This window comes from Eurosta solidaginis, chromosome 3, assembly GCF_040869045.1.
Source record: "Eurosta solidaginis isolate ZX-2024a chromosome 3, ASM4086904v1, whole genome shotgun sequence".
NCBI lineage: Eukaryota > Metazoa > Arthropoda > Insecta > Diptera > Tephritidae > Eurosta > Eurosta solidaginis.
Genome location: NC_090321.1, coordinates 33,318,061 through 33,344,327, shown reverse-complemented (window position 1 = coordinate 33,344,327; position 26,267 = coordinate 33,318,061). Strand labels below are relative to the sequence as shown.

General features: G+C 37.2%; 1 protein-coding gene across 2 annotated transcripts in view; it reads right to left on the bottom strand.

Moving 5' to 3' along the window:
• The window catches only part of tapas, a 124,997-nt gene that overhangs the window by 90,317 nt on the left and 8,413 nt on the right, over positions 1-26,267 (bottom strand). Inside the window, exon 1 of one of the 2 annotated variants that reach the window (XM_067771364.1) lies at positions 21,504-22,038. The exons of the other annotated variant lie outside the window; for it this stretch is intronic. The gene's annotated coding sequence lies outside the window, so the exon portion shown is untranslated. Of the gene's footprint in view, positions 1-21,503; positions 22,039-26,267 lie in introns of those variants that run through there. 2 annotated transcript variants of the gene reach the window in all.

Genomic DNA, 26,267 nt, shown 5'->3' with positions numbered 1-26,267 from the left:
CGAGATGGTCGGGCTTATACCTTAGTGGTGCTTGTAACCGGAAAGTACCGAATTTATATCCGGCAAAGGACCATCAATATCGATAACACTCCACAAAACCTTCGGGGAGTGTCTTTATCGCTACAACGACAACATGTTTGCGACGATTTTAAACCCAAATTAATTGTTTTTTTTTTTTTTATCGGATAAATTATAGTACATCTCCTTGGATATGAATTCCGTAAATTACTGCATATGGAATCTACATACAAAATTTAATCGAATTCGCTCCATTTATTTTTAGTCTAGCGCGATGCAATATTTAAGCGATGGCTCGCGCTTTTCTCGCTGTAGCTCAGAAAATGTTGAGCGCATGGAAAAATATTTCAAAAAAGGCTTGTAGAAAATTTCATTATGAACACCTTCGTACTGGGCGCTAAAAGCGAGCAAGCAATACTAAGCGAGATATTTGCGGAAAACTAAATTTTGCGACATTTGATCTCGAATATCTTAATGGCCACGTCACATGTTCATGAGTTCTGAGCAAAAGCGAACATCGTCACAATCGCGCAAGATGTTGCGTTTGTAAATATAAAGAAACTTTAGACTTAGCACTTAAAATTTATTTCGCCTTGCCCATTCACATACAAAATTTCGCAAAGCACTCACTATACAAGAAAAAAACTTGCTAACGTATTGTCACGGATATTACCATCACTAAGTTATCCCATCACTAAGGCGATGCTAAGGCCATGCCAAGCAGTATTTACGTTAATAATCAAATCAAGTATACACATATATAAGGCAGCCCAGAGAGATGTCACACACAGATGCATTTACTTATACGCCTATGTGCGCGCGAGAGACTGTAAACTACAAACATTCACATCAATAATTCAATCTTTATGTATCTACATAAACGAATAAATAATTGCGTCTACACATATGTACGTATACGAGCAGCGGAGCGGCAATGCACAAACACATGCATATATCTTATCTCAGTGGTCACAAGAGAGGGCAATAATTTGTGCACGTAGTTGTGGCTGGCGATTTTGTAGCCGAAACAACTAGTAAGTTCTGGAAATCGAAGAGCCTAGAAGTATGCAGCGTAAACTATAAAAGCGGGGCAAGCGAGTAAGAAGTAATTCAGTTTGAGTTGAGCTATCAATCAGTTTGCTTAAGCACGCGATCTGGCGGCCAATAGTAGAGTTTCATTTGAGTTATTAATCAGTTTGGTTATTAAGCCAGCGAGTAGCAAAGTATAAGTGTTATTGTGAAGTACTTTAATAAAGGCCATTTTTCTATCATTCAATATTGGAGTTATTTATTCAACAGTTTAGTGATTCGAACTTAGCAGAGGATTTGCAGCAAATTCGTTACAATATTTTGAATTGTATATTGTTAGAAAAGTGCCAACGAGCGGAAAAAATAATAACATTTCTGAAAGTCTGATAGCACTCATGGCCAAAACACATGTCAAGTTATTTTTCTTATGCTTGGCTTGCAACAAAAGTTAGAAGTCGTCTACTTTTTTATATCAGATGGCGCTGGTGATGCGCTATTTGTCGCTCTCCACCATGCAAATACATGCAATCTGGTCATCTGTCAGCGTACGATGCTGCACCAAAAATTTTATCTGACGGGGCTTTAGGACGCGCACACGCGATTTATTGCGACTTTTAATGTCAACTTAACAAAATAAAAGCGTATGCAAGCTTCCTCTTTCTTATCTCAAATTCCAAAGGGTAAATACTAGTATGACGAAACTATTAATAAAAATGGCTGCTTTTGTAATTGAATGTGTGGAAATCTGTTAAGCGCAATAAATTTTAGAGGATTTCAAGGGAGATTATGGAAGGTATACCTCAACGACCCATGGCATATCTCACTAGTATTATCTTAACCATATCTCACGTTTTTGCTAACCATACCTACAAAAAGTGCTAAAATGAAAATTTACTTATTTTGTTTTCTTGATTTTCCGACAGGGTGGATAAATGATGTATATTGGAACGATTTTCTGTCATCCCTTGTCAAATTTGGTTTTAAGACAAACCTGTTTCGGCGTTGTGTCGATATTTGTTCTGATCTGTTGTTGTCGTTTGTCTTGTATTTATAGTTCGTAGGTACATGAGCAGATATTTTCAAAATTGATGCTTGTGTATGTTTGTGTGTATGTGCTATGTGTTCATTCAGAACCGAGGGTGGCTTCTACCGATCGATTTGTGCGGCTAACTGTGGCAGGTAAAAGTCCGTAATTTTGGTCGTTTACCTTCTTTGTGGGTTAGTTCTTTTGGTGCGTTAATTGTTATGTGTTCTTTCGTTGTTGTGTGTTTGTCTGTTGTACCTGTGTGATTACTTTGTTTCTTGTAAACAAGTTTTAAAGACTCAAATATTGTGTCAGAAATTGTGTTTATCTGTTCGTTTATTATTCTACCGTCTAATGTTTTCTGTTTGTTAGACTCTGGTATAGTGTTTGGATTCCGTGTTTTTTTTGTTGTAATCTCGAATGTGTTCTCTGAACCTCGTTCTTATTTGCCGTCCTGTTTGTCCTATGTAACTATGTTGGCATCCGAAGGTAAGCTTGTATACGCCGTGGCTGCTGAACGCATCCTCTTAGTTTTCGCCCTAGATTGTTCGATGTTTTGAACGCTGTGTTAATGTTGTATTTTTAAAGAAGTTTGTCTCGAAACCAAATTTGACAAGGGATGACGGAAAATCGTTCCAAAATAAAAATTATTTATTTCGCACCCTGACAGTGAGCGTTCGAAACACAAGAGCAAAGATAGATGCGAAAAAAAATGTAAAAGAGAGTTTAATTGGCACAATGATCGCGGTATGATCGTACACAGCGATTCACTACTTAAATGTGCAGCTGGCAGATGCAAATGAGGTGAACAAAATAATTAATACATCATACATACATACATATGTACGATAAGAGGCAAGCAAGCAGTTGAGAGGAAATAAATGACAAGATGATAAAGTAATGAAAGAAAAGAAAATCATAAGTTTGATGTGGGTCAGAGATATTTTTCAATTAAAAAATTAATAATTTTAAAACATTTGGATGCAGCTTTCGAGTATTGTTTGCTTTGGAATTGATAAAAAACGGTATTTAGTCGCCCTAAAACCATCTGAACATTACGGTATCGATAAAGCGACTTACATATACAATCGTCAATTCCTGGTTATTGAACTTTTTTAAACGCCTAAGCGATTTTGGCCGTTCCGTAACAAGTCACGCCACCTATCCCTGTTTCACGATAACTGACGCCAATTGATTCCACGTTTTTTCTCTATAGAACCAAAAATTATAACAATCACAGTTCTATTAAAAGAAATACTGAATATTGCTGCTTAAAGGAGACATCAGGCGTTCAAGGCAAAACTAGGGCTGTAAAAAGAGCGTTCTTAATAAATGCTTACCTTTTTACCTTTCATGAAAATGAAATGATATATATTAAGTTTGGCACAAATTTCAAAATTGATATCTTGATGAAATTTTGTCAGCGAGTATATTTTGGTTTTGGCTTAGACTTTTGCCGGAACCTACCGGATCGGATCAATATAGCATACTAGCCCAAACCACTATTAATTCGTACACCGAGCGTTTTTCTCAAGAAACTTTTATCACAACAGCATATCACATAAAAGGGTAAATACCACACCCAAAAAATATGCTCGTATTAAAGCTTATGTATATTTCTTTAATGTCAAATTAAAATACTAGCGCTTATTACAACATGATAAAACAAATTTGACCATTATTGATTCGTACAGTGATCTTTATTTTAGAATTGAGTAACGTCGCCTTTATTTTTTAACACGGCTTGACGCCGCTGGGGCATTGTGTCATCAAAGCTTTGGCATTCTTCGGAAGTTATAGAGTCCCAAATTTCCTGAATTAAATTTCAAATTTCCGGATTAAGTCAATAGTTCTTTGGGCGTTGAAAGAAACACGACCTCTTTTTTGTAACTCTGTATTATACTTTGTGTAGTAGATCTCGGTAACTTTAGATCTGATGATACTCTGGCATAACTTTTTCCAGATTTTACCTTTTCTATTATTAAATTACGAATTTCAGCAAATATCGGCTTACCACTAACACAATTTATTGAAAAAAAAAAAAAAAAACACATGCTTTGTCTTTTGAACCAATTCTTTACTTAAGCACAGCGGTTTTTATACTCAGCTGAGCAGAGCTCACAGAGTATATTAATTTTGTTCGCATAACGGTAATCCGTAACGGCATAAACTAATCGAGATAGATATAGACGTCTATATATCAAAATGATCTGGGCGAAAAAAGATATTCATTTAGCCGTCCGTCCGTAAACACGATAACTTGAGTAAATTTTGAGGTATCTTAATGAAATTTGGTATGTAAGTTCCTGGGCACTCTTCGCAGATCGCTGTTTAAAATGAACGCAATTAGACTATAACCACGCCCACTTTTTCGATATCGAAAATTTCGATAAATCGAAAAAGTGCGGTAATTCATTACAAGACGGCTAAAACGATGAAACTTGGTACGTGGGTTGAACTTATGACGCAAAACTGAAGTCACGCCCAGTTTTTATACACAGTCGACCGGCTGCCCTTCCTCTTGGCCGTTAACACGATAACTTGAGCAAAAATCGATATATATTTACTAATCTTGGTATTAAAAATGGGCGACATCCTAATATGACCACGCCCACTTTTTCGATATCAATAATTTCGAAAAATGAAAAAAAATAATCCATAATTCTATACCAAATACGAAAAAACATGAAACATGGTGATTGGATTGGTTTTTTGACGCAAAATATAACTTTGGAAAAAACTTGGTAAAATGGGTGTGATACCTACCATATTAAGTAGAAGAAAATGAAAAAGTTCTGCAGGGCGACACAAAAAGCCTTTGGAATCATGGCAGGAACACTGTTCTCGTTAATACATACTATATAAATAATTAGCGTTACCCGACAGATGATGTTCTGGGTCACCCTGGTCCACATTTTGGTCGATATCTCGAAAACGCCTTCACATATACAACTAAGGGCCACTCCCTTTTAGAACCCTCATTAATACCTTTCATTTGATACCCATATCGTGCAAACGCATTCTAGTCACCCCTGGTCCACCTTTATGGCGGTATCTCGAAAAGGCGTCCACCTATAGAACTAAGGCCTATTCCCTTTCAAAATACTCATTAACACCTTTCATTTGATACCCATATCATACAAACACATTCTAGAGTCACCCCTAGTCCACCTTTATGGCGATATCTCGAAAAGGCGTGCACCTATAGAACTAAGGATCACTCCCTTTTAAAATACTTATGACCACCTTTCATTTGATACCCATATCGTACAAACACATTCTAGAGTCACCCCTGGTCCACCTTTAGAACTATAGAACTATGGCCCACTCTCTTTTAAAATACTCTTTAACATCTTTCATTTGATACCCATGTCATACAAACAAATTCCACGGTTACTTAAAACTTAGACTTCCTTACTTGTTGTTTATGAATTTTAATTGGTTTGGGCTGGTATATCCCCCATATAACCGATTTTTCAGAAGAGGTTTTTTGTAACAAGTTTCGTCCTCAATTTATCAGTAAGAAGCTTCAAATTTCACCAAATGCTTTCTCATATGAGACATATTTTTGTTTGAAAAATCGTAGAAATCGGACGTATATATAGCATATATCCCATACAACCGATTGTTCTGATAAGAACATTTTCGTAATTTATATTCCATTTTAGCAGCTTGAAGCTTCAAATTTCATACATACATCGAAGGGCATACATCTATCTATAAGTTTAGATAAGTGATTCATCGTCATAGCTAAGATTATTGCTCAGCTCCATTCAGGGGTATGAATACTTCGGCACAGCCGAAGACAGTTCCGTCCCTCCTTCTTTTTATGTATTTACCCTATTTTCGCAAGGCAACGTCGTTCAAGGTCATTGTTAAAATATTTATTAAATACATACAAACATATGTATGTATATTTATGGGCATATAGTATATATATGTAGGTACATATGCGTGTATGTAGCACATGTGGTTTTTTTGAAAAATGTGTAGATCATAGCTTAAACACGTGTTTTATTAACGTAGGTATGTTTTTCTTATTTCTTGTACTTAACAACCGTTACTTTTACGTTTGGTACGGCCTTAGATTCATTGACACATTTATTCATTTGTACAAACATATATTTTCTACACGCAACGGTAACTACGCCGTGCACCGTCTGGTAACTTGAACCTTGGTATGTTACTGTTTAAAGCTTGCCCGCCACATGCCTTTACCTGTATACAAATTATTAACATGATTTACTTATGCTTGCGTTGCAGATTCCACAGCTATTTTTATTTATGCTTAGAATGCAGTTCCCAGCGAGCCAAAATATATGTATGTATTAATATGTATGTAAGAGTCAATGCATTTTAAGACATTCCTAAACGGGTCGAAATATATGTTTGTACAAATGAATGAATAACTTAATGAGTGAATGCTACATACAATACGATATATATTAAACTTACTTAGGTGATAACGTAGACTACAGTGTCCCCTGAAACTCTCGTTGCTGGGCGTATAAACAATTTGGGCTGCCTTTGCGCTGAGTATTCAATGAACTGCATTGTTTCCCAGTTACTAATGGATTCCTCAGTTTGTGCCTATTTGAGTCCACAGAAGGGCTCTGGACAACAGAATACTGCTAAAGCACCCTGCTGGCTAGGCAGTCTGCCTGTCTATTACCTTCATATCCCTGATGCCCGGAAACCCATCTTAACCGAACCTTGTGTTTGGCTCCCAGACCATTCAGTACTCTGAACAGTAATTGTGTAAGCATGCAAAGCATAATAAAGATACTCCTCGAGAATAAAACTCTTCGTAGATATTCTCTACCGCAAACTTCTATTGCACGAATTTGTGCCTGAAAAATTGTGGAATAGCATCACATTGGTGTAAATTTCTTGAATTTCAGCCCACAGATGCCAGCTCCCGTTTTCCCGTTATCAAATTTTGATCAATCCGTGAACCAGACCTCTGAGTCAAGGTCCGTATATGATTTCCCTTTTTCCCAAAGAGTTCTATCCACAATGGACACCTCAAAATTCCGCGAGATGTTGATCGTAGAGTACATTGTATCACGTAGTTGCAATACGGGATTTCCTATGAATTTTTTATTACTTTCATATGTCCTGTCACGTTTCGGCTCTTTAGCTATATTTTGAAGTCTTAATGCAGCACGTCTTGCTTCTTTCTCTATTAGAATATAGGGAAGGGAGGTTTTCCCTCTATGTAACAAAGTGCATCAGCATGGGACGTTCTCGCATCCGTTATGCCAAAATAACTAACTATTTCCCCAACGGGTTAGGGGGTCAGAATATACCCGCAGTAGGTATGCCTGTCGTAAGAGGCGACTAAAATACCAGATTCAAGGAGCTGTGTTACGCAACCCTTTTAGGTTGCCAGCGCACTAACAGACGAGGCTCTGGCGACCCCAAGCTCCACAAGGAACTTGGGGGTGGGGAGCGAGGGATGGCCTGAAGATTTAAAGTGGCCATATAAATCGTTCCCGAGATGGTCGGGCTAGCATCTTAATGGTGCTGTGTTACCGGAGCGTACCGGATCTGTATCCGGAAAAGGACCATCACATCGATAACACTTCCCAAAGCCTGCGGGGAGAAACCTTATCGCTACAACAACAACAACATTTGCACACACAGGCGCATGTTATATAAGTAGCGGATAGAAAAATCTCAGCTTATTGCAAATTGTTCGCCAAATTCCTCATATATTTTTGTTAGGGTATGTTTTGTTTACATTTTTTGTACATAAATCAACATACATATCTTATGAATATGTACATATTTTTTTACGCATTTTAATACGTATTTTTATATATATGTATATAAATGGTTTGTATTGGGGACTCCAATATTTTCGCATTTTGCGATCACGAGATTTTCGGGATTTAAAATGAGATTAAGGTATTATATCTACAACGACTTAGTTTTTCAACACGTTATATGCTCTTGCGCTGCGCTCGCAAGGCTAAGACTTCATCTATAAGGAGAGGCACAGCTATCAGATCTAGAGCAACAAGTAGCGCAGGTCCTTGTAAGCTTCTAGTATTCGTCGAAAGGATGGTGTTATTTTCTAGCGTAGGTCATGGTTTCTGATAGGGTTTTTAGGATGATCGTTGAGTAAACTTCTGCATACTGTATGAACTCATTCGGCCTATGTGAGGTCCTCACAGCCCGCCAGTTCAACTTAACCTAACTTAACCGTTATCCTTATCAATTTTCTTTGAAGTTGAATATTTATCAGAAGTATTAGTAAGAGTTTACAAAACCAAAAATCCTGAGATTGTAATCCCTAATTTGTGTGCAACTTTGTATATGTATATGTTAATCGTGTAAAATTCTGCGATATTCACTTAATTTGTATTCGCATTTCATTTCGTTTGACATTCATGAGCGGCAAAAAGTAGCTACAGATGAGCAGCTAATTTATCACTTATTTTACTTTTGTTATTTTTTTCTATTTTACTTTATCGTTATCTCTTGGTTATAAATCTGAGTAGGTGGGTCTTAAAAGTTTTTGTTTTCTTTTTCTTTGGAGTTTATAACGATCGGTTGGTTGCAGATCGGTTAAATGCAGAAGAGAAAACGCACAGCAACAGCTGATGAATTGTTCTTGTATTCCATGGATACACGAAGAAATCTGATATAGGGGTTTCATAAATATATCTTACTAGCGGGACCCGTGCGCATCTTGCACAACCAATCTAAAAGATAATAGACAAATGTCAACAGAAATCAGCTGTTATATCAATCAATTAAAACTTACAGCTTGCGCTTCCATCTAGCAACTACCGGTAATGCAGTGCAAATATTCACAATAGTGTCATAGTACAAATAGATTTCTTTGTGTGCTCACAATCGTTTATTTTTAACAAAATATTTTAATAAAATATAGCTAAACAAAAGCACTACGACCAAAATTGCCCAAAGCTCGCTAATAGCCCGAATCTCAATCTTTACAACCAAAACTTTATTTATAGATTTGGATTCCAAATAAGAGCGAAAAAGGGACCCGTATATAAAAAGAGCAATTAGAAATAATATATATGATATATAAAATTCTCGTGTCAAAGTGTTTGTAGTTAAACTCCTTCCAAACGATTCCACCGATTTAATGAAATTATGTGAGCATAATGAGTAGGTTTTTGAATCGGATGTTATCTACTTTTAATACCCCAAAATCGTAAGGGTGGTCCACACTTTAATTTAAAAAAAAAAATGTATGATACAGCATTTAAAAATACATACAATCCTCTGGGACTGCAAATCAGGGATGGAGAAGAATAAAAATAACAAAGAAGAAGAAAACGAGGAAAGGACAAAGAGACTGAGAAAGAGACAGACTTAGACGAAGATAGAGGAATAGTGATAGATGGAGCGGGGGAGTGAACGAGAAAAGAGCTAGAGAGAAAAGAATGGATGGAAAAACAGACGCAAAGAGAGGAGTGAATGAAAGGATAAAGGGACGAGGGTTGAGAGGGCAGTGAGGTTGAAGTGGCCGCTCAATAAAGAGCTCACATAGACTGAATGTGACCATACTGTATGGGAGGGGCAGGGGAGTAGGAGTTAAAAACTTCTTAAAAGTTATGCAGATAGACCAAAGTTAGATCACAACAACGTTTGCTAGGTCTGCTAGTATATAGCTTAATTTCGAAAATTGCTAGTGTAGCAACATAGCTATAGTCATACACCTGACGAAACTAGGGCTTCATCCAATTGTATACAATAAAGCAAGCTGTCACTCTTGGTACATCAACAAATCAATCATCATTTACACACATATGTACATACAAGGCAACGAAGAGATACTCGCAAACACATGTAAGCATCAGCCGAAGTAGTACTCACATATACACACGCATATGGCTATGCGAGAGGCTATAAACTACAAATACTGTACTGGTAACCAAGTAGTAGATTCTAGAAGGAGAAACATCTAGACATTTGGAGAAATATGCAGACAAGGCAACAGAGAGTATAAAAGCAGAACAAGCTGAGTAGTAAGGAAGCAGTTTGATTTAAACACGCAATTAGTTGTGAAGTAAGAGTTATTGTGAAGTACTCTCAAAGTAGTCTAATAAAGACCATTTTCCATTATTGAATATTGCAGTTATTTATTTAATTTTGCTTTGCAACCCATCTATTTTTATAAATTATCGTATATTAATACAGTTTAAAAATACTTTCATCGCAAATCCATGCAGCTATGAAACGAACAGAAGATCGGCAAACTGTTTATTATTTATTTTATGAGTCAGTGGTTAGAAATCAGTTCGTTAATGAGCTGCTATATTGTAACCACTACGTTTATATGACTATGAACTCTCATGGACTATCGAATTCCTAAGTTTCTGGGTCAAACAATAACAATAAAGCGAGGCGCGCTTACAAAGTCGACCCTCACTTGTGTGATAACGAAGAATGGCCAGGCGGCAAGACAATAATAATAAGCGGTAAGTAAGGAAAAAAGAAAATTGAATATTAAGAAAATACTAAAAAAATATATTTGTATATAAGCTGCAACCATTTGTCATAGAGTTGGAAAAAATATGCATGGAGTACAGGAATGCAATACAAAGAAAATTTAGTAGTGACTGACGTACACTATCCTCTCAGGAATGCCTACTTAATGATTATTTACGTCTCCTGTAAAGAATAACTCAGAGGTTGCGCATGCGAATCTGCTGTTATGAAAAAATTTCACACGAGACTCGTGGTTTTTTTTTGAACCCGATAGCACAAGATTAGGGCTATTATTGGAAATCACGCTTGAAACGCAGTTAATCTGTGAAGAAAAACAAGCGCTTAATGTAAGAAAATTAAAAAAAGTTTCAAATGTAAAATAAAAACAAAACAAATCAGCATTAACAAACCGTTCAACTTTAAGTATACGTGAGGAGCCTGGTATGTAAGATTATGCATGCTACATAAACCGCATAATTTCTTTACACAACAAAGTGTCGACGTTGTTGTTGTCGGCCTCAAATAATTGAATGTTATAATTGAATTATCTATTGAAATAAATAACGCAAGCGCAACGAATGACGGACGATCGAAATCAGTATACATATCTATGATTAGATACGTATGAAAACTATAAGCGTATGTATGTATGTGCATATTAATTAATGTTGGTAAAAGTTCAAAAAAAAACAAAAAGATCACTTGAATATCAGAAAAATATGTTTGATGATAAAGCAATAAATTGGTAATGATGTGATGTCGCATCATGTGACGTGACATCATTATCACCAAGCATTATCAAGTGATGGTTATTTAGTTTAAATTAATCACGATAAATTGCATTGGTAGTATTGTTTTTAGCTAAAACAACCAACAGGCCTGCGATTGCTACAATCGCATCATATCACGTTAAACTAAAGTCAGATATGGTACATCGCGTGATAAACACTTTTCAATCAAATCTCAATCGTATCGAGCTATTTTAGTGCGGGTCATACCATCTTAGCATAAGATATACAAATTTAGTGCAGAAAGAATTATGCACATCATATCAAGCCACAGAATATCAAATCACATTTAATATATTACATCAGCCGCTACCATATTATCAGATATCAAGTGATTTCAACAGATCACATTAGGTATAGTTTGCTCTTATCAAACGCGTCTAGCCATATCAAATCCTACACAATAAATGCATAACATTAAATGACATCCGACAAAAGACCATCAACATCGATAACACTCCACAAAACCTTTGGGCATAGGTGAAGTATAACATACTAAATCAGATCACCTGAACCAGATTATATCGTATGTATAGTTTATACATATATTGGTGTCAACTTAGATAGCACAGCGTAAGTATTATCGAGTTAAGTCGAATCACATCAAATGAAGTCAAACAACAAGAACAAACAAGAATAATTGTTTTAATTGACCATTGATTTGCAGTAAGAGATTTTGATTTTTGACTTAATGTTCTAAAATTTTTGGAACTGTTCGAATCGAACTAATTATGTTTGCTGTGATGTTTCTCAGATGAAAAATTGGCCAGCTTCCACTAAGCACAATCAAATGATATCTAATCTCCCAAAAACAGTTCACTACTGCTCAATCTAGGAATCGCTTTGGTGTGTATAAACTCTTTGAGTACTTAAGAATAATGTATATTGGAACGATTTTCCGTCATCCCTTGTCAAATTTGGTTTCGAGACAAACCGGTTTCGGCGTTGTGCAATCATCAGTGTCGATTTTCGTTCTCGAACGTTCCAATATACATCATTTATTCTCCCAGTCGGAAAATCAACAAAACAAAATAAGTTACTTAAGAATAATTTTCAATGGCCTTGCTGCTATATCAAGTTCCTTTGCTAATATGCAATTGCAGCTTGCCCATCATTGGAATGTATGTTCGCAGCCAACGTTGAGTATTTATTTGTGTGATCATATTATAAAATATGATACAATTCTTTAAGTGGGCGAATGCAGCGCCATAAGTTAGGCGATATTCCAAACAACAATCTATGTATGTATGCCTCTTTAGAAGCATTTAAATAACTTGTGATTGAAGTGCAGCGATATGAATACCTACTTGAACTAAGAAATATCGTGGGATAAACAATGAATTCGTGTAAAAATATTTTACATACATATATATTTACGGTGTATAACGCATGGCAATCAGTTCCCTACCGAGCGCTTATATACAAATTGGATACGATTACTTTTTATCAATTGTCGACTACTGAAATTTTTTTCTATGAGAGTCCTGATGCAATAAACCAGAAAGGTGAAGTCAATATTACAAAATCAATTCGCATTTGACAATACTCGCCTTCATAAATGAAACTCTTGCTTCTTGGCCTGCCCGCATTGTTGAATTATTTTCATTATCATACAAAATACTACATTTGCGCCTTTCTTAAACATAAGGTAACGTGCAGGAAACAACGGGTTGCGGTCTGCATATTCTTTTTTGACGTCAGTGAGATGACTGAAGATCACGAACATCATAAAGTTGAGGACGAGTATATGGGAGGCTTATAGTACGAAAACTTGGGAATGACGGTATAGGGTCCCAACATCCAAACATTGAGCAGAACGAGGTAAATCGTGTAAAAATGTATAACGGAAGAGGTTTTGCAGCTATGTTTCAAAAAATCAAAGGTCATATATTTATATAATGACAAAAAGGAGGCTGTGGCTTGTCAGATCTTAATTTTAAACAGTTCTAGCTAACCCGCAAGGTTTAGAACAACATCAAATACCGGCGGCCTTATGATCAAACCAAACAGACGTTGTTCGGACTTTCTCTATCCACTCACCTGTCTCTCTTATTTCATCACCTTCTGCGTTCACACTATTGACGCATTCAGTCTATGTGTGCTTGTTGTTGATGTAGCAGTGCTAAGCCCCATCCAATAGGTGCGACCGATCACAAATTGTCATCAATATCCTCTAACGGAAGTCCAAGGAAACTTGCTGTTTCAACAGAGGTGGACCATAATGAGAGGGGGTGTTAGAGACATTGGTTCCACATTACAATTAAAGAGATGGTTGGTGTCATGTGGGACACATTTAAGTTGAGCTAGAGTGACTCGCGCTTCCCTGGGAGTGTGCGTTCCTCTTTCACAAGTTTTTGGTACTGGTCTTTGAGTACTGGATTCACCGGACAATTCCTGGCATAAAGGTCCGACGCCTGTTTGTGGAGTTCAATGAGGACCTGGGCGGTGTTGGTTCATCAATCATATGACTGTTGGGATGCCCAGATTTCTGGGAATTCAACAGGAACTGTTTGGTTAACATCTCAGGTCTCTCCCTGATGGGGAGTATTCTCGCCTCATTGTGTAGTGTTCTGGGGACATAAGAAGACAGCCCGTGGCGGTTCTGGGAGCAGTATTTTTGCAGGCCTGTAGCTTCTTCCAGTGAGTAGTTTTTAGGCCTGGCGACCATATAGGGGACGTGTAGCATGCAATCGGCTGGCCAATTGCTTTGTAAGTGGTAATGAGCCTTTCTTTATCTTTTCCCCAAGTACTGCCAGCAAGAGATTTGAGGATTTTATTACGGCTCTGGATTTTCGGTACAATTGCGGCTGCATGTTCACCAAAATGTAGATCCTGATCAAAAATCACACGCAAGATTTTGGGGTGTAGGACATTCGGTAGCGTGGTGCCATCGACGTGGATGTTCAACATGGTCGACATTTGGGACGTCCATGTTGTAAATAAGGTCGCGGAGGATTTAGTCGGTGATAATGATAGGTTTCGCGAGGCGAAAAAACTGGAGAGATCAGGGAGGTAGCCGTTTATTCTGTTGCAAAGCTCATCGATCTCGATTTGCTCTTTTTTATTTTCTCTTTTCTTTTCATTTCCCTTTTCCAATGAGGAGATATATCGAACTTGGCTTTTTTCCGCGCGTTGCGTTAATAATGTAGTAAAAATGTTGCAAAATAATCCAAAACGTTTTCCCTCCCTGCTACTTAAAAATTCATGACCGGATTATGACTGACTTTATGACCAACTCATTCATTGAAAACGAAAGGCGAAATATGGAACGATAAAAATAGGTGTACCTATGAATTTTTTCGATTAATATGCAAGGGAGTGTTTGATTGCATGCAACACTTTACTCGGTATGGCTTTAACTTAAGCAAAATTAAGAAATATGAATCACTTTAACTGCAAAATCAGCCTTTGTGGTAAAAGCAAATACAACAAGTAAGGAAGGCTAAGTTCGGGTGTAACCGAACATTACATACTCAGTTGAGAGCTATGGAGACAAAATAAGGAAAATCACCTCGTAGGAAAATGAACCTAGGGTAACCCTGGAATGTGGTTGTATGACATGTGTATCAAATGGAAGGTATTAAAGAGTATTTTAAGAGAGAGTAGGCCATAGTTCTATGGATGGACGCCATTTAGGGATATCGCCATAAAGGTGGACCAGGGCTGAATCTAGAATTTGTTTGTACGATATGGGTATCAAATGAAAGGTGTTACTGAGCATTTTAAGAGGGAGTGGGCCTTAGGTCTATCGGTGGACGCCATTTCGAGATATCGCCATTAAGGTGGACCAGGGGTGACTCTAGAATGTGTTTGTACGATATGGGTATCAAATGAAAGATGGTAATGAGTATTTTAAAAGGGAGTAAACCTTAGTTCTATAGGTGGACGCCTTTTCGAGATATCGCCATAAAGGTGGACCAAGGGTGACTCTAGAATGTTTGTACGATATGGGTATCAAACGAAAGGTGTTACTGAGCATTTTAAGAGGTAGTGGGCATGAGGTCTATAGGTGGACGCCTTTTCGAGATATCGTCATTAGGGTGAGCCAGGGGTGACTCTAAAATGTGTTTGTACGATATGGGTATCAAACGAAAGGTGTTACTGAGCATTTTAAGATGGAGTGGGCATTAGGTCTATAGGTGGACGCCTTTTCGAGATATCGCCATTAGGGTGGGCCAGGGGTGACTCTAGAATGTTTGTACGATATGGGTATCAAACGAAAGGTGTTACTGAGCATTTTAAGAGGGAGTGGGCATTAGGTATATAGGTGGACGCCTTTTCGAAATATCGCCATTAGGGTGGGCCAGGGGTGACTCTAGAATGTGTTTGTACGATATGGGTATCAAATGAAAGGTGGTAATGAGTATTTTAAAAGGGAGTAATCCTTAGTTCTATAGGTGGACGCCTTTTCGAGATATCGCCATAAAGGTGGACCAAGGGTGGCTCTAGAATGTTTGTACGATATGGGTATCAAACGAAAGGTGTTACTGAGCATTTTAAGAGGGAGTGGGCATTAGGTCTATAGGTGGACGCCTTTTCGAGATATCGCCATTAGGGTGGGCCAGGGTGACTCTAGAATGTGTTTGTAAGATATGGGTATCAAATGAAAGGTGGTAATGAGTATTTTAAAAGGGAGTAATCCTTAGTTCTATAGGTGGACGCCTTTTTGAGATATCGCCATAAAGGTGGACCAAGGGTGACTCTAGAATGTTTGTATGATATGGGTATCAAACGAAAGGTGTTACTGAGCATTTTAAGAGGGAGTGGGCATTAGGTCTATAGGTGGACGCCTTTTCGAGATATCGCCATTAGGGTGGGTGAGTATTTTAAAAGGGAGTAATCCTTAGTTCTATAGGTGGACGCCTTTTCGAGATATCGCCATAAAGGTGGACCAAGGGTGACTCTAGAATGTTTGTACGATATGGGTATCAAACGAAAGGTGTTACTGAGCATTTTAAGAGGGAGTGGGCATTAGGTCTATAGGTGGACGCCTTTTCGAGATATCGCCATTAGGGTGGGTGAGTATTTTAAAAGGGAGTAATCCTTAGTTCTATAGGTGGACGCCTTTTCGAGATATCGCCATAAAGGTGGACCAAGGGTGACTCTAGAATGTTTGTACGATATGGGTATCAAACGAAAGGTGTTACTGAGCATTTTAAGAGGGAGTGGGCATTAGGTCCATAGGTGGACGCCTTTTCGAGATATCGCCACTAGGGTGGGCCAGGGGTGACTCTAGAATGTTTGTACGATATGGGTATCAAAAGAAAGGTGTTACTGAGCATTTTAAGAGGGAGTGGGCATTAGGTCTATAGGTGGATGCCTTTTCGAGATATCGCCATTAGGGTGGACCAGGGGTGACTCTAGAATGTTTGTACGATATGGGTATCAAACGAAAGGTGTTACTGAGCATTTTAAGAGGGAATGGACATTAGGTCTATAGGTGGACGCCGTTTCGAGATATCGACATTAGGGTGGGCCAGGGGTGACTCTAGAATGTTTGTATGATATGGGTATCAAACGAAAGGTGTTACTGAGCATTTTAAGAGGGAGTGGGCATTAGGTCTATAGGTGAACGCCTTTTCGAGATATCGCCATTAGGGTGGGCCAGGGGTGACTCTAGAATGTGTTTGTACGATATGGATATAAAATGAAAGGTATTAATGAGGGTTTTAAAAGCGAGTGGCCCTTAGATGGATATGGGACGGCGTTCTCGCGATATCGACCAAAATGTGGACCAGGTGATCCAGAAAATCATCTGTCGGGTACTGCTAATTTATTTATATATGCAATACCACTAACAGTATTCCTGCCAAGATTCCAAGGGCTGTTGATTTCGCCTTGTAGAACTTTTTCATTTTCTTCTACTTAATATGGTAGGTGTCACACCCATTTTACAAAGTTTTTTCCAAAGTTATATTTTGCGTCAATAAACCAATCCAGTTACCATGTTTCATCCCTTTTTTCGTATTTGGTATAGAATTATGGCATTTTTTTCATTTTTCGTAATTTTCGATATCGATAAAGTGGGCGTGGTTATGGTCGGATTTCGGCCATTTTTTATACCTAGATAAAGTGAGTTCAGATAAGTACGTGGGCTAAATTTAGTAAAGATATATCGGTTTTTGCTCAAGTTATTGTGTTAACGGCCGAGCGGAAGGACAGACGGTGGACTGTGTATAAAAACTGGGCGTGGCTTCCACCGATTTCGCCCATTTCCACAGAGAACAGTTACCGTCATAGGATCTATGCCCCTACCAAATTTGAGAAGGGTTGGTAAATTTTTGTTCGACTTATAGCATTAAAAGTATTCTAGACAAACTAAATGAAAATGGTCGGAGCCACGCCCATTTTGAAATTTTCTTTTATTTTTGTATTTTGTTGCATCATATCATTACTGGAGTTGAATTTTGACTTAATTTACTTATATACAGTAAAGATATTAAATTTTTTGTTAAAATTTGAATTTAAAAAAAAATTTTTTTAAAAAGTGGGGGTGTTCTTCATCCAATTTTGCTAATTTTTATTTAGCACATATATAGTAATAGTAGTAACGTTCCTGACAAATTTCATCATGATATCTTCAACGACTGCCAAATTACAGCTTGCAAAACTTTTAAATTACCTTCTTGTAAAAGTGGGCGGTGCCACGCCCATTGTCCAAAATCTTACTAATTTTCTATTCTGCGTCATAACGTCAACCCATCTACCAAGTTTCATCGCTTTAACCGCCTTTGGCAATGAATTATCGCATTTTTTCGGTTTTTCGAAATTTTCGATATCGAAAAAGTGGGCGTGGTTATAGTCCGATATAGTTCATTTTAAATAGCGATCTGAGCTGAGTGCCCAGGAATCTACATACCAAATTTCATCAAGATACCTCAAAATTTACTCAAGTTATCGTGTTAACGGACAGACGGACGGACGGACATGGCTAAATCAAATTTTTTTTCGATACTGATGATTTTGATATATGGAAGTCTATATCTATCTCGATTCTTTTATGCCTGTACAACCAACCGTTATCCAATCAAAGTTAATATACTCAGCAGAGCTCAACTGAGTATAAAAAGTTGCGAAAAACAAGTAAATTTTTGCATTGTCTGCAATTAAGTTTCACTTAACACACGAATCCAATATCAAGTAAACATGAAATATGTATGTACGTATGTACATCTGTACATGACACGGCTAATGGAAAAAATGAAAGTGACTTTTATAGCATATTACATTAGGGTGTGGTTCTTATAAATCTAGAAAAACAATTTTTCTAATCTCCCTCCTTCAAACGGTAATACCAAAGTAAATCATTTCGTATATATGAAAATACGCGTTTCGTAAAGCGGTTCAAGTACATATTACCCTATGAAGACTCAATGTTTTGAAATCTGAACTGTAACGCAAAACCCTCTTAGCGTTAAAAGGGGTTACACCTGCGACTTGCCAAATCATCGGCATGGCTTTCGAAATATACATAGCATCACCACCGCGCTAGACGCCATCAACATGCAAATTAATTGTATACTGAACCAAGAATCCCACCATACAACAGTACTCGTAGCACTATACTTATTAAAGGCATTTGACACAGTCAATCACACCACGTTACTGCAAGACTTGGAATGGTCCACCCTCCTTCCCATTCTCAAAAGGTAGACTGCAAATTATCTACGTGGTTGGCAAGCAACGTTGCAGTTAAGAAATCAACATCAAAACTCAGAAGAATTAAACAAGGGTTGCCGTAAGGTAGTGTTCTATCCCCGCTTCTGTTTTACTTTTTCATATCGAAAATCGCTTTCACCCCAGAAGAAATTATATAATAGTTATTACAGTGGCAACAGGTCCTGCTCATTCCCATCATGCGCTTTGCTGTAAAATTAACGAATATCTGCATAGTCTTTCCACCCAAAAATAATGGGTGTGACGTTCGATCACGACCTACATTTACGCGAGCATACAGCCGCAATGTAACTAAAACTCAGAGCCGTAAAAAAGCCCAAGTCCTTTGCTGACATCAGTTGAGGCAGAGAGAGAGAAACATCCTTAGCCAATTATAAAGCAAATGGCTAGCCGCTTGTATGTCGCCGACCCTAAAAGAAGCACACTGGAGGAGACTGCAGGCCTGGCAAAAAATAGCGCTCAGAACTGCTACGGGATGTATTGTTATGTCACCAGAACATCATCTACACATTGAGGCAAGAATACTCCCCATAAAGGAGAGAAATGAAATGCTGAGTAAACAGTTTCTGGGGAATACCCAGACATCTGATTGAAGAGGTCCCGCCTCCAAGGAACTGCCACGTCAACTCCGTAAGCTCTACGAAGAAATCCGACACTCAAAAAGTCAGCCGTATGCAGAAAATAAGAATAAAAGGACCATCAAAGACTTCCGCGAACAGTTAGCAAACTACTATACCAACAAATGCCCGGTGATCCACGCTCTCAAAGACAAATATCTAAGCTCACAGTTAAGGAAAGCAACCTCTTCGGGGAGACCCTAGAGTGACGCGAACTGGATACTGTAATGCTTTAAACTGTTGCTTATATATACACGTTTCAAAATGCAATAAAAATTATAAATTCTCTCAAAATTTACATTGCTTTGCAACAACAATAACGTAATGACGTTTCTATAGCAACGACAACAATGATGATGGAAGACAATCCTATATGTATGTGGTTTGATGGTGTCGCTGAACCAAAATTGCTATCATTTAAAGGTAAATTTTGAGAAATCGGCGAAAAGAGTAAGGTCTAATTTCTGCCATAAACATTTCATTGTATACCGTTGTAGCTGACAGCTTGGATAACAAAGAAAATACACTCACGCATATATTTGCATATAGCGTTCAACGATCTTTAGAAAGCAGAAAAAGCACAAACATGCATACATATCCACGTATCATATTTTAAAAAAATTGTATTCAAAACTGCCGATCAGTAAGTAAAACGTGACGTGCCGTTGGTAGTGCTCATATTGTTGTTGTTGTTGTAGCAGCGAGTGCTCATATTAGTGGGCATGTTTGGCTACCCACTGGTGATGATGTTGCAGACAAATGCAGAAAAGTGATGGAAATAGAAATTTGTATATATGCATTGCAAACAAAAAATTCTTAGGCGAAATTGTTTGATTATGGGCCAAAGCATGAACATTATCGCATATGTATGTACGTAGCGATAAGAAAAATGTACTAAAAGAGAATGTGGAAATTATTAGCAAATACTTAATTACAAACTAAATAGGAAGAACAATTTATTTTTTATATATCTGTGATCATAAGCAATGATCGGTAAAGTCCCATGTTTAGTTTAATTTCGTTTATTCAGTCTATGATCACAAAATCTTACAGACTAGATAGGACTTAGGCGATTATTGGTTATGACCACAGATATATTCATTTTTCCATATGGAATGAATGATGCATGCTCATCTCTCCATTACATTTTATTCAGATTAACAGATCCCTGTCGTAACGGTATATTTCCTACTAAAAATGAAAACATTTGCAGGTGGTTGGCAAACAAGTTATCATCTCCAAGGAAGTTGATATGGATTTTCGCAAATAAGGACAAGTGGTTGGCGGATTCAGTTACCTAAGTGACTGTAACTATCAATATTTTCAAAGATGGTGGTAGACCCAAAACTTGGCGAATCCTGTTTCTTTAGCAGCCAAGGCTCTGGAGGCGGGATGGTCTGGAGGGTTCAATGTGACCATATTTAATGCTTGTTATCGAAACGTGCCAAATCTGTATCCGCACAGGAACCATCAACATCGATAACACTCCCCAAAAACCTTCGGGAAGTGTCTGTATATCTACAACAACAATAACAACAACACCAACACCAACAATAATAGTGTGACTCCGGATAGCTTGTAATTTCCATATGTTTTGCTCTGCTAATTAATTATGGTGAAGTTTTTAGGGAAACACAACAAAGCAACACTTAAGTATTTAGTAACACCAACGATAAATCCTTTATAAACTCTTATTTGAACCAATAAAGAATGGGAAACCACGACTCGAAAGAGTTAAAGATTGGAAATGAAATAATTTCCGATATCGATACCTTGTACTTATTGTTTAATGAGGAAACAATTGTTGCTTCTAAATGGATTTGCGAAAAATACATTCAATTGTCACACCTATTCAGATTTGCATGAATGTTTTATATTTACCTGCAAAAATTATATATATTAGACAGTATTCAATGCTCCAAAATTAGCACAGGTCTGCAGCTAAATTCGCTGGACAAGTTTTAGGCCACGGGATGTACACGGTATACTTAAAATTTTTCTGGTTTACGCTTAAAACTCAGCTAATGGATGTGACCCACACCAGCACAATTGTTGCAAAATCAAGCAACGTGTACTATTAAAAAAATAATTGTACGAATTGTAAGAATTTTACATTTTCCAGGTAAATTTCATTTTTATAGTGTCACAATTGGATCAGCAAAAGGCGAGAAAGTACCGTAACCCGATTTTAAGTACACACACAAACACAAACACAAATGATCGTATTAAAATTTTACGAACGTTATACGATATTTTTTCTGCAACAATATATTTGTTAAAAACACAAATCTTCTTAATGAGGAAAGGTATTTCAAGCTACAAACGAGTTATTAATTGCAAAATTACATATGCAGGCACGCAATCACAATTGGGCGAACAAAGCGATGACGGTAAGAAAACAACTTGAAATCAGATGCAATGCCAATTTTGTCGACGGCGCAGTCTTCACATGACATTTCTGATGGAATGTCAGCAGTGCAGAAAATCTAAACAAACGCACAGGGTTGCTTAGTTTAGTCGGCTCATACAAATCAACTTTTTCTCTCAACAGGCAACTTCAAATCGCTCACGCTTTGTAGCGGCAAAGCTAAGAACATATTCAAAAGCGTTAATCTAACCCCATCTTGACGCTTTGACAGCGTCACAAGTTATGCATATATTCCACAAGCGAGGTAGAAAGATATATGTGTGACTATACATTGAACTAATCTGTTAGCCGAAGCAACGCAACAGAGCATTATATTTAAATCAGCATAAGAGCGGTATAAAGGGCCAATTAAACTTCCTTAACCCTAACGCCATAGTCGTAACCATACCCATTTCCATAACATTGTCCAATGTGATCGATTAATGGTGCCTTAAACTAAAAATCGTGAAAATTTCATAAAAATGAAGTAACCGCAAAAAATTACAAATGTATTCGACAAAAAATAAGTCTCTTAGTAATAACGTATCTAAAACAATGAATAAAATCTACAAAAAGTTATTAAATTCACCAACTCAAATATTCTTAGGTTATGGATATGGCGAGAAACCAAAAACCATTTGGTTGACTATGGCATGGTTATGGCTTTAGCGTAATGGTATGGTACCATTAACCGATTACATTGATTTCCATAACGTAGGTTATGTTTTATCTGGTGACGGCTATATGGTTAGAAGTCACCATTAATTGGCCCTTAACGCAAGACACCGCCATAATCAGTTTTAGTTGCACAACATTGATCGAATTTTTTAAATTATTCGAATAAATTGAATATCCCTGCAACGGAAACACCAACACTAAATATTTAAAAGCGTTAATCTAAGTCCACCTTGACACTTTGAAAGCGCCATAAGTTATGCACATATTCCACAGATAAAACAGCTGATCGAACCAACCTTATGAAAATCAATTTAATCGATTAATGATGCCATACCATAACGCTAAAGCCATAACCATGCCATAGCCAACCAATTGGTTTTTCGCCATATCCATAACCTAAAAATATTTGAGTTGGTGAATTTTTTAACTTTTTGTTTATTTTATTTTTTGTTTTGGATATGCTTTGACTAAGAGACTTTTTTTTTAATGGACGTTGTGGCAGCGCGCTGCCCTCAAGGGGCCCCATGAAACCAGACTTATCCTGTTCACGCGATCGATTTACATATATATCTATATCATAACATTTGTTTTTTTTTTTGTAATTTTTTTCGTTTTCCTCATTTTTATGAAAATGTAAGCTGTACAAGGTTATAGCACCATTAATCGATCACAATGGAGATGTTTATGGATATGGGTATGGTTACGACTATGGCGTTAGGGTTAATGAAGTTTAACTGTCCCTTAAGGCCTATTACCTGTCGACTTTGAACATGCTTCGGCTTTGGGGTAGATTCTGGAAATGGGACGTATATTAACATGTAGGGTAACTTTTGATTGACTATATGTGTAAGAATGATCTTCGAGATTCGGAGATATGGAGATTACGCTTCATCCACTTTCAGAAATCGGCTGCAGACCTGGTAGTATAAATCAGTGGTCTCCAATTTGAAAACTATGGCTGTGTGAGTAAAACTTAAAGCTGGATACATTGGTGCTTTATCGGTAACCGTATCGGTAACCTTTTAACAGCTGATCAGACCAACCTTACGAGAATCAATGCAATCGATTATTGGTGCCGTTAAGGTCGTAACCGTATCGTAGCCAACCAATTGCTTTTTGGTTTACCGTCGTAACGATAAACAGCTGATTACGTTAGGGATACGACTACAGCGATACGACATACGGCACCAATGACTCCCGCTTAAAGGGCGAATTAATGGTGACTTATAACCATAAAGCCATAACCAGATAAACCAGCTGATCGAACCTTCATTAAGGAAATCAATGTAAGCGAGTTAGCGTTATGGTATGGCACCATTAATCGATTACATTGATTTCCATAAGGTAGGTTCGATCAGCTGTTTTATCTGGTTATGGCTTTATGGTTATAAAAAAAAAATAAATAAAATGGTTATAAGTCACCATTAATTCGCCCTTAAAGCTGCAGACATTGGTGCTTTATCGGTAACCGTATCAGTAACCTTATAACAGCTGATTCGACCATCCTTATGGGAATCAACGCAATCGATTATTGGTGCCGCTAAGGTCGTAACCGTATCGTAGCCAACCAATTGGTTTTTGGTTTACCGTCGTAACGATAAACAGCTGAGAGTTAGGGATACGACTACAGCGATACGACATACGGCACCAATGACTCCCGCTTACTATATAGTTTGGCAGCTTAAGTAGTCATGTTGCGAATAGAGTGGAAGGCAGTGGACTAGGCAGTCGAATGTCATATAATGAAGGAATGGTGTTCGGAAATTTTTCAAAGTTAAAAAAAAAATGATAAAAGCTTTAATATAAATAAAACTATTGTTTTAATAACAACAAAAACGCCATATATATTCTGTATACATAAATTTGTAAGGATTATCTCACTTTAAAATTTGAATTAAATAATCTAAAGTTTTTTTTTGAAACTGAGTCGAGAACTGTGCGTGTGAATGTGCGAATTTTCACCGATCAGCTGTTAGTTGCGCTACTTGGTAAAATTTACATTGATGGAAAATCAATGAGGTGGGAGGTATGTAGGCAAGTTTGTTAACATACAAAAGGTAATTCGTAAACATGCCATACAAATACTACTTTATTGCTTGAGTCTAAAGAAAAATTTAAATAAAATAAATTGTTAACATTAAACCATGAAAACATTCTGCGCATGAGCGTTTGTTTTCAAAATATCTTTGCGCAAATGCGTCATCCGATATTGCTTCTCTACTTGTTCAGCGACAACTAACGCTAGAGACATTGGTGCTTTATCGGTAACCGTATCGGTAACCTTTTAACAGCTGATTCGACCAACCTTATCAGAATCAATGCAATCGATTATTGACGCCGCTAAGGTGGTAACCGTATCGTAGCCAACCAATTGGGGTTTGGTTTACCGTCGTAACGATAAACAGCTGATTACGTTAGGGATACGGATACAGCGATACGACATACGGCACCAATGACTCCGGTTTAAAGACGAAAGAGAATAATAATACGTGTGAAGTGGCGCCAATAATTATTTCACTAAATGAGGACCGCTGGTATAAACCTAAGCCATATGCGTTTACATATGCTCCATCAACTAGATTGTTAGCTGGCAAATTGAAACCCTAGAGGTGGTACTTTGTTTATGAAAAAGAATCGGCTTCTCTGAAATTTTTTCATAACTAACGATTATAGGGCCCTATGCAGCTCTCAAGTAATCGCTTAAGACATGTCTTGATTTATTTTTTTATACGGTATGGTGATTCGTGTACAATACATACAGAATAGAGAATTACTATTGATTATAATAAATGTTTAGCTTTGTTAATTTGTTTGCCTTCCGAAATGTCATCTTCTCCTTAAAAATCAATTATTTCTTGGCAAAACCAGTGTTGCTGGGTGAATTAATTAAAAAAAAACTTATTAAAAATAATAATAAACATTTCCTAAGAGGTACCTGCTGCATAAGAAAATTTGACCAACGAAGTTTTTCTTAAGCATTTCTAGAGTGTCATTATGCATGGATTTTTTTGTTTTCTTTAGAACTGTATACGGCTCTTATCAAAGGAATTATTTACATGGGAAATATAGTTATTTAATTAACGATAAGGAGTTAAGTACAAAAATGAAATAATCTCGTTATATGTAAACTAGGTCTAATTAACGGCATTCAATATTATTAGCAAATTATTTAAAGGCCAAGCCACAATCAACTTTTTCATACAGATGCGTTCAAAGCAATGTCATGCATGTCAGTAAAATCGCTACAATCACGCAAGATGTTGCGTTTTTCAATATGAAGGAACTTCAGAGTAAGCAATGGAAGTTTATTTCCACTTGCCCTTAGCATACAATGCTTCACAAAGCATTGTTACAGACATTCTCACTACATTTACAAAAAAATACTTGCTAACATACTCTTATTTATTTGTTAAATTGCAGTTTATAACTGTGAAAAATGTTAGAATAGTATCAACGAGTGGGAAAAATAATTTCACTTGCAAAATGTGAAAGCACCCTTGTCCAAAGCAAATGTCGAATTCCTCTTCTTACGCTTTGCTTGCAAAAAAGTTGGAAATTGA